Consider the following 9,563-nt stretch of genomic DNA (forward strand, 5'->3'; position numbering starts at 1 on the left):
CTCACAGCAATCCCCTCTCCATGGTCACCATGGCTATTTGTGCTTTGTTTCACTCTATTTACAAATTATTAAGCATATTGACCATGGCTCCGTGTTTTGAAGTCAAGAATGCAAGAATCCATTTTTATTACTTTATTAACCTTTTTTATTTAACCCAGTAATAAAACTGCTCAGCTGTGTGGTGAAATCTCAATTAAAATTTGCCTCTCCAGGAGCCACAGAGTCAAATGCTCCAGCAATTATCAAAGTTGTTTCCCTGTAAAAGCTGTGCTCAGTTATCAGATTCTGTTATTCAGTACACAGATCCCTGCTTTCCAGCAAGCATCATTTCAGGAGGTGCTCTGAAAGCTTTCTGGCTCTCCCAATGATTGCTTTTCTTTTCTTTCACAGCAATTACAGTCTCTTCATTTAATTTCAATGGAAACTTTAGTGTTTTAGACCTTGCCCATGTAGCTGAATGCTCATCTCTGGATCTTATTTCCAGTCCTCAGGAGGACCGGTTTTGATGACCTAGTCTGATTACAGCATCTTTGACAGCTTTAAAGGAATTTGCCCTGGGGAAGAAGACAGCTGCTGCCCTGATGAGGGATTTTTCTGAGCAGGCCTCCCAAGCCAGACATGTCAGTGTGAGATGCTGCCTACATTTTTCATCCTGACCAGCAGGTACGTCTAAAAAAGGTTGTGTGTTCTAGGCTGCACAGGCCAGTGTGGAGAGAGCCTCTGTTGTTAAACTGCTTAACCTGTTCCTGTCAAAACACTGCAGCTTCTTGGCTTCTTTTCCCTCGTGTTCTATATTCAGACTCTCTGAAAACTGTGGGCCAGATCTTTGTGCTGGTGTAAAAAATAGTGGCATTTCTCCTTCAGCTTATACAGACTGCAGGGTAGGAACAGTCTCTTTGCCAGTGTCTGCAGCTCTGGTACAGCTCTGGTCATAAACAAGGCTGATGAAATTGAGCACATTATTTATGAACAATAGCAACCCTTATTAGAAGCTGCAACAAGATAACTCATCAGACTTTTTAGAGTTGAATCAGTATAAAAGCAATATGGTAATTGGTCCCCCTAGAGCCTGGTTTTTTCTTGAATGTTGAAAAGAAGATTATCAACATTTCAAATCCCAAACAACCTGTTTTACCTCCAGAAAGGAGGTCTGATCTGCTTAACATGGTGTGGATCAGGAAAGCTCCATGTTCCCTTCCTAATGACACCCAAACCTGGGAATTAAACTCTATTTTGCTCAGATAAAGTACATAGAATGAATGGATCATGATTCAGATGAGTATGTTTTGCAATAAAAGATTTTGAGAAGTATCTGAATTTACAAAGCTCAATATATTCATCCTGGAGCAGCTACTTTACTTATTGGGGAACAAATAAAGTAAAAACTTCAGATAGAAAGGCCAGAATTACCACTGCATGAGCTGGGGTAGTGCCAAGATTTAGGAGAAATCATCCCCAAGACATTTTCAGCCTTGGTTTTGTAAAAGAGGTAAATAGATAGCTTGGAGTACTGTGAGGTTTTTGCTACAAGGAGCTTCTCCAGTGCCAGCCCATTTCCACCACATGCTGCCCCAAAATCAAACTCTGAACTGACAAGTAAAGGTGACAGTTACCAATGTCACCTGCTCTAAATTCTCCAAATTCTCCAAATTCACTTTTTCCTCCTCTTTATTCTTTTATGTTTCATATTCCCAGAAAAAAAAAATAAAAAAAAAAGGAATGTCATTTTGCTACCTTGCAGTTATTTTATTTGTGTTTGGTAAAGCAAAGTTGTTGAAGGTGTCCTTTCTGAAATGACAATGGAAAGTACAGAAAAGCTTTGATTAATCTGGCACTTATTAGTCAAAATCACTGATGCTTGCTCACAGTGGATCCTCCTGAAAGACAGGACAGAGTGGTGGCTCCTGGAGCATCCCTTGCAAAGAACCTTTTGATTTGGGCTGTCAAATGTACCATTGAAGAAGCTGACACTATTTCCCAGTTCTGGCATTATCCACACAGCAAGCAACAAACCTTGCCAAAAGCAGGAGTGTCAGGAAAATTTGTTTCAGGTCTACAGAGGTGTCACAAAGGCAGGAGAGAACTTCTGGGAAGGAGGAGTGGTGGTGGCACTTCTCCATCACCTTCACTTTAAAGTTGCAAAGAGCCTTTTGGCCCAGTATGCTCCAGAAAGAATCTAATGTTTTCCCAGATTTCCAAACATAGGAAGAAATGTTTCCAACTACAGCTTGGAAGTACAAGAACAGTCCAGTCTCTAAACTTCTCCCAGAAACACTTTCTGGAGTGGGTATAATGCATGAAAGAGAGAATGCAAGACACTGCACCAGCTCAGTGTACCCAAAAGTTTTGTCTGTGTCAGGGAACAGCCATGTAGTCAGAATCACATAACAGACCAAGAGCTCAGCTTCCATGCTTCTCCCTTCAGACACTATTATTTCAGCATCTCCACAGCAGTCCCTGAGCTTCATTCCTTGCCTTTGCATTTCTCTGCCTTTAAAAGAAAAGGCAAAGTAATTTCTATTGTTTCAGTGAGGAGACTGGTTGAAAAGCTTGTACATTTGAGATGATGAAAATTATACTGATGAAAACACTACACATTAGAAAAAATATGCATTTGTTGAGGCAGAGATGATTTTGACCAGCATATTAATTTAAGCTGAGAGGTTTCCTGGTCCTGGACCAAATTTCTGATAAGAATGAAGGAGAGAATGGGGGAGAAAGTGAGACAGCTGAGCAGGCAGCTAATAAGAAACAGCATCTTAGGGGCATTGCACTTGAAGGTTCTGATTCAAATCTGCCAGGGCTCCAAGCTGGACCCTGTTTTCCCATCTTGCTCTCAAAGCACATCCTGCTCTCAGGTGCCCCCATTGTAAGACACAAATTGTCTTGGTGTGAGCAGGATCCCACAATCTCTTGCAGGAATGCCAAAGGATGCTCTGCTTTGGGATGAAAGCACAACTTAAATATTCAGCCTGCCTCTGCAAAACATAACTGGCTTTCAACCTGACTTATCTGTATCGCCTGATGCCAACAAGTGTACTTTGATGTTCTGCCTGAATTTTCCCTTGCTTATTTTCTTTGCCTCAGCTTAAACTGAGATGAAATTGAATATAAGCTCCAGAAGCTCTCAGCCAGGTTTGAAAATTGTACCAATTACTTTTTGTTAAACCTATTTGTTTTTCTCTGAAATCACCAGTCTCCAGGGCTTGGAGAGGTGGAGGAGAGAGACTAACATACTAATTAGAAAAACAAATATCATCATTAATGGATTTAACATTAATGTAAAGCAGCTGCCAATGACAGAGGGATTTGCCACTTTATTTTTATAATCTTTATCATCCAATATCATCATCCAAATGCTTTCCAATTCACAGGGGTTTTTTACTCATTTGGGCTTTTGTTACACTTCAGTCTGCTCTTTTCTCCATTTTTCTGTTCTTTCATGGCATTAATCTAATCTAATCCTCTTCCAAGGTGACACTACAAATAGAGCTCAAGTGCATTTACATCAGTGCCCTCAAATCATGTTATTTGGTTGCCTGTGTCTTGGTGCTTTGTGGTTCCCTTGGTTCCTTTCCTTCCCGTTGCTGTCAGCCCTGCTTGTAGCCCCTCACAGGGCAAGTTTGGCATTAATGGCTGCCAGGTTTCTACAATCCTTTTAAGGGGAGGCACAGTGGCTCACAGAAGTCAATTGGAGTATTTTGATACCTGGGATTAAGACAAAACCACTAATCCCCTTTTGAGGCTGTATCCTGCAGTCATCCAAGCTGGATTTCTCCTGAGGTCAAAGCTCACCAAGGAATGTGGGCAGGAAGCCCCAATGAGCACAGCATCAAGCACAGAGTTATTACTTCTAAAATAGAACTCTTGAAGATAATTCCACTTTCCCTGTTTCTAAGAGGTTTTCTTTGCATGCCTTTTCTCTTTTATGCCAGCTCAGATGTCCTCCTGCTGGCAGTGGGTTTCTCCTAATTCATCTCATGGCTGATGGCAGCCCTGCCATCAACAGCAGCCCCAGTGCTGTGGGCAGAAGTTACAGTTCCACTAGTTTTTATTCCTGAAATACAAAGAGTGTGCAACAAAAGCTGACTCAGAATGACTTCACTCACTCCAGCCCTGTCCATCTCCTACATCCCACATCAACAGGACTGACTGATTGGGAATCAGTGAGCCAACAGCAAAAATTAGCATTTGGTTCCTTGGTAACTCTTATTCAATCAATACACGTTTTACATTTTAGGCCCCAGTGCCAGGATGATAAGAACAAATTATAAAATCTCAGGTGGAATAAACCTAATGGCTCTGGGACATTTCTAAAATAAAAATGCATGTTGAATCACAAATAATAGCTTGGCTGGAATCTCAGGAGTCTAATTATGAAATGGATGTGGAATCATTCTGTAATTATTTAGAAAGTTCATTTCAGCAGCCAGAAATTCTCTCTATGTTTACTATATATCATCACAAGTCCTCAGTGGTTATTTGTAACATCTACCCGGAAAGACACATGAATAAGAGAGGCAATTTTAAGAAATGGAGACAGATTCATGCCTTTTATAAGTCAATGAACTCATGCCAGGAATAAATTGAGACCAAATTCCTCAACAGAGTTAAATCACTTCCAGTCAGTCCAAATAGAGCAGAGCTTGCTGTGCCCTGCAGCAGGGATGTTCTCACCATAATGCAAAACCCTGCAACACTGCTGCTCCGTGCCTCTATCTTTGTCTTGGAAAAGAGCCCAGTTTAAAACAAGGACAAACCTGTGCACAGTGTGGATTTTAAACTGGAGTCACAGCTCCAGGAACATGATCATCACTTTGAAGAATTTGCTGCATGGTCCCCCTGTACTCAGGGCTGGTGAGGCTGCACCTTGAATCCTGCTTTCAGGTTTAGGCCACTCACTACAAGAAAGGCTTTGAGGTGCTGGAGTAGGTCCAGAGAAAGACAATGGAGCTGAGGAAGGGTCTGGAGCACAAGACTTATGAGAAGCAGCTGAGGAAGCAGCTCCAGTTTTGACTGAACAAAATTAGGCTCAGGGGAAACCGTCTCACTCCCTACAACTACCTGGAAAAAGATTGTACATGGTGGGTGTTGGACTCTTCTCCCAATTAACAAGAAATAGAACAAGAGGAAAAGGCCTCAGATTGGACCCAGGGAAGTTTATATTGGATATACAGAAAAATTTCTTCACCAAAAGGGTTGTCATCCCTGGAACAGACTGCCCAGGGAAGTCATTGGGTCACAGTCCCTGGAGGTATTTCAAAGACGTTTAGATGTGGCACTTGGGGACATGGTTTAGTGGTGGTCTCAGCAGTGCTGGCTTAACACTTGGACTCACTGACCTTAAAGATCTGTTCCAATCAAAACAATCCTGAGATGCTACATTTGCAAATTGGGGCATGACTGCCTTCAGAAGTGAGTCCTGCTGTGATGGATCAGATGGCCACATGCAGTAGCACCACCCAATCCAGTTTTTACAGAGGTTAGCAATCCAGGCCCACAGGTCCTGGGTGAATGGCCCAGGTCTGCCCACCTGCATCAAAGGGGTACTTACACACCTGTGTGACCATGAAAACTTCCAGCCCAGAGCAGTAATAACTGAAGGGCAAAGGGGTCCCACACTGGGAGGGTAATCCTGTGGGTCCTTCATGGAGCACCACAGGGATTGTTGATGCTGCACTTTGCACTGACCACAACTGCACTTCCTTGGGGAAAAACACTCCTGGATTCACAGCTCGCTGGCCATCACAGCAGCTAACAGAATCACAGGAAGCAAAACTGATTGCTTTCATCCTGGCTGGCTACACACACCAAGTGTTACTGTTACCAGATCATCTTTCCATTCAGTGCTCTGTTTCCATTATGTTTGCTGTTGATTTTTTTTTCACCAACTTCATGAAAAAGCCCCATTTTGGATTGACTGACAGACAGCAGATTAATCATGATCCTTCTGGATGTGGAATGGAAACATGCAGTCCAAAGAGCTGATTTTTGTATCTAGGCTGGGATTTACACAGTGCTTTCTTTACTGGGAGGCTGAAGAGAAGAAATGGTGCTGTATGATATCATGGGTGTCCCAGAACTCTCAGCAGTAACTCTGTTTCTCCAGAGGCAGAAAAAGGAAGAAGGCAACAGCCAATTATACTCTGTGGGGCAGTTTGCTGTTTTATTTCCTGATGTACTCCCTGACTGGTGGAAAATCACTCTTGGCAAACACAAAACTTACCCTGCTTCCAAAAGGTGCATCTCTAAATTATTAATCAATAGTACACAGAACCGTGAAAGGTGGAATACTGAACAAAGGCTCAATTGACACCCTGGAAGTTGAGGAAGATATGGAAGACTCCCCTCTAATTTATTTATTCCTTTTCTGTTCTGTTATCCTGATATGCTGCTTCCAGTTACCACTGCACCCCACACTGTATGGTATTACGTGATTTTGTTTTCAGATTGTTGGAGATAAAGTTACTTCATTATTAATATATATGCACTGTGCATATCCATAAATATTGAATATATACGTGCATGTGTGTGTAAACCTACTGGAAGTGTTAATAGTTAAGATAAACGAAGTCCATTATTGCAATGAGTGACTATTTCTATGACCCTATTTGCAATAAAAGCAGATTCAATGATATGAGAAAATTGCTAGGTTTCAGAATAATTGAGCCAGGCCAGACGAATCCCCACAAAGGCATCATTTACAAAGTACTTTGCTTGTCTAAAATATTTATTCCCACAGAAGGAAATGGAAAAAAAGAGTTCATATGGTTACACGGCTATCCTCTGAGTGTAAAATTGTTTTATCATGTTATGTTTATTTCCTAAACATCTTCCACTGAGGTATTGCAGAAAAAATACTGGCTGTGCAGTTAATTGCTTTGTGTGAACTGCTCATATTTATTCTCTGGGAAGTCAATCATGTTTTGTTTAGGCATGTTTTGTTTTTCTGCTGAGCAAACACTTAGGCAACCCTTTTCTTATAAAAACTTATTTGCATATACAATGTGCACCATTCAATGTCAGTGCTACACAGAGAGTTGAAATGTTTTTGCTTTCTCTCCTATTTACCATGGGAAGTAGTGGATTTCTTGATTAAACTGTTGGTGTTGCTCTTTAAGACTTGCATTATATTGTTCCTATTTAAGGGCTACATCAGTAGTTATAGATAATTTTAGTTTGTCTTTTATTGAATGCCTGGATAGATTTTTACTATTAAATGTTCACAGCAAAATGATTCCAAGCAATCTACAGACAAAGAATTACTCCCAGCAATTATCCACTGAATAAATCTGAATAATGAATACATTGACAAAAGTCACTATCTATTTGTGAACAATTAGCTGAAAGAAATAGAGGTGACACTCACAAGCTAAATAATTCATTTATGAATTATTTGTCCAGCTTTGTTTCTGATGTACTTTGCATGAAATGAGATCAAAGCTCAGATGAAAAATTACTTTGAAAAAGAAGGGCAATAGTAAAGGAAATTCTTAGAGCTTCTAATGCAGAAATCATCCCACTATATTAACTATTATTTATTACCTGTGATTTCAGAGGTTTGAGAAGCTATTTTCCTGGATTCTTTTACTTTAAGCATTGGGCTGTGTTTTATTCCTAACATATATCCAATTTTAGGTTGTTAAACTACAATCAAACGCACTTAGTACAAATGGAACTGTCCCTGTCATGAGATTTGAACTCCTGACATCTTTATCCACTGAAACTTGAGTTCCCAGGTAACTACTAATTATTCAAGCATTTACAACCATTACTATCAATATAATTAGCACATCTTGAGATAAAAGTGAGAATGCTACTATGAAATTCTCATCCCTGCCATTTAGATAGCAATCTTTCATGAAAACATTTATAAGCTGCCCAATTATTTTTCAATCAAATGAACAAAAAAAAAATTGTTTACATTTAAGGGGAATCTAGAACTGAAAAGAAATGGTTTCTGGCATGAAAATTATAAATTTTGTCTCCATATATCCATTTCTTGAATACAACAAATCCTATTGGTGGTTTTTGGGGGTTTTTAATTTTTTTTTAATTACCAAAATATCTTTGACCAAATACTTAGAAAACTAAAATCTTCCTTTGAGCAAAGCCACGTTCAGTGAAAAAGACATGAACAAGGTTTTTCCTTTGGGCTTAAAAGCTGACAAGAGCATTGCCCCACTCTGCCAATAAGAGGCTGCACAGGACCTTCTTATGTGCCTTGCTGGGTAACATGAATAAAAATAATGAGACAATTCCCATGGACAAAGTCAAAGCTAGATGAGGACTAGAGTTTGACTTCCCTAACCCCACTTTCATCAGTTTTGCTGGCCAAAGCAGGCAGGTAAATTCTTTCTCACAGGAATTAGTAGTGATTATCACAACAGGAGGAAGGAGAACCCAGAGAAGCCAGGGACCATGGTTTGACAGGTTTTGTCAACTTTCTGTCTAGGATCTACTATGAACAAAATTTTAAAGACTGTCTTTTCCCCACCAAGAGATTTCCTGAATAACTTCTGTGGAACACCTGCAGGACACAGCAGAGAGGGGATTTTGGAAGCATTTCACAAGGCCTGCAGCTGTGAGCTGGTTTCAGCATGAGGAAAAGCCTTCCATCACCCCAATGCACAGGAAAGAGAAGGTAAGGTGACTTTCTTCAGGGAACTTTTAGATATGGTGCATTCAGTGGAGAGCCCTAGACCAGCAAAATCTATTCCTCTCCACCTGGATGCTGATGTCACTAAGGGCAGGCTTGAGGACAGTGCACCCATGCAGAGGCTGAGCTGCAGGAGGCAGCAAGTCTTGAGAGGTTTGCTGACCCCACATCAGCCACAGAAGCCTCCTCTGCTGCTCTGGCCCAGTTTTCTCTGGGAGAGGATCCCAAACCTTTCCATCTACTCACCCATTCCCCATATCCCTGAAAGGAAGTGAATAAGTAGTGAAGCCCACAGAACAGCTGTGCCCTCTGCTTCCCAGAGCCTTTATGAGCATCTTGCCACCCTCTCTGCCCTGCAGAGCAAGGGCCAGCCTGAACATGACATGGAAACATCCATCCAACCACCTGCTATAAAACCAAACTATGTACATTACATATGGCACTGCAAATAAATAGCTCCAGGAAAAGAAAAAAAAAAAAAAAAGCACAAGCTTGTGCTTGCTGGGACTACAAACCAGTATATTTCAACTATCATGGCAGATATTTCTAACTAGAAATTGTATATTTGATGATGCCCAGACTTCAGTATTTGATAAGGGACATTAAAGCCTCTTGAACAGTAAATCACCTCTCTTTCTATCAATAATCTTATTATAATATCAGTAGAAATGTCAAATGTTTAAATCCCACTTTATTACTGTAATAATGGATTTAATTTGTAAAACATATAAAGTGAGGCCATAACTGTTCTGGAGGGAGATATCTGTCATTCCACTATATTTATAGAATTTGCTGGTGACTTTACCCACATATTTTGAATTGAAGAAGGATTAAAAGCAATCCCACTTGCAAGGTTTTGGTGATTGGGAATGTATTCTGGAAAGGAATCCAACATGATCACAGG

The 9,563-nt window shown here is 40.6% G+C and overlaps 1 non-coding gene across 1 annotated transcript; it reads left to right on the forward strand.

The window, feature by feature from the left end:
* Nucleotides 1–487: 487 nt before the first annotated feature.
* Nucleotides 488–8,630, forward strand: LOC103826394 (uncharacterized). The gene is made up of 3 exons (XR_007777675.1): nucleotides 488–663; nucleotides 7,639–7,739; nucleotides 8,502–8,630. It is a non-coding gene; the product is annotated as an uncharacterized LOC103826394 (transcript).
* The last annotated feature ends 933 nt before the right edge of the window (nucleotides 8,631–9,563 follow it).

Source organism: Serinus canaria, chromosome 5 (assembly GCF_022539315.1).
Source record: "Serinus canaria isolate serCan28SL12 chromosome 5, serCan2020, whole genome shotgun sequence".
Taxonomy (NCBI): domain Eukaryota; kingdom Metazoa; phylum Chordata; class Aves; order Passeriformes; family Fringillidae; genus Serinus; species Serinus canaria.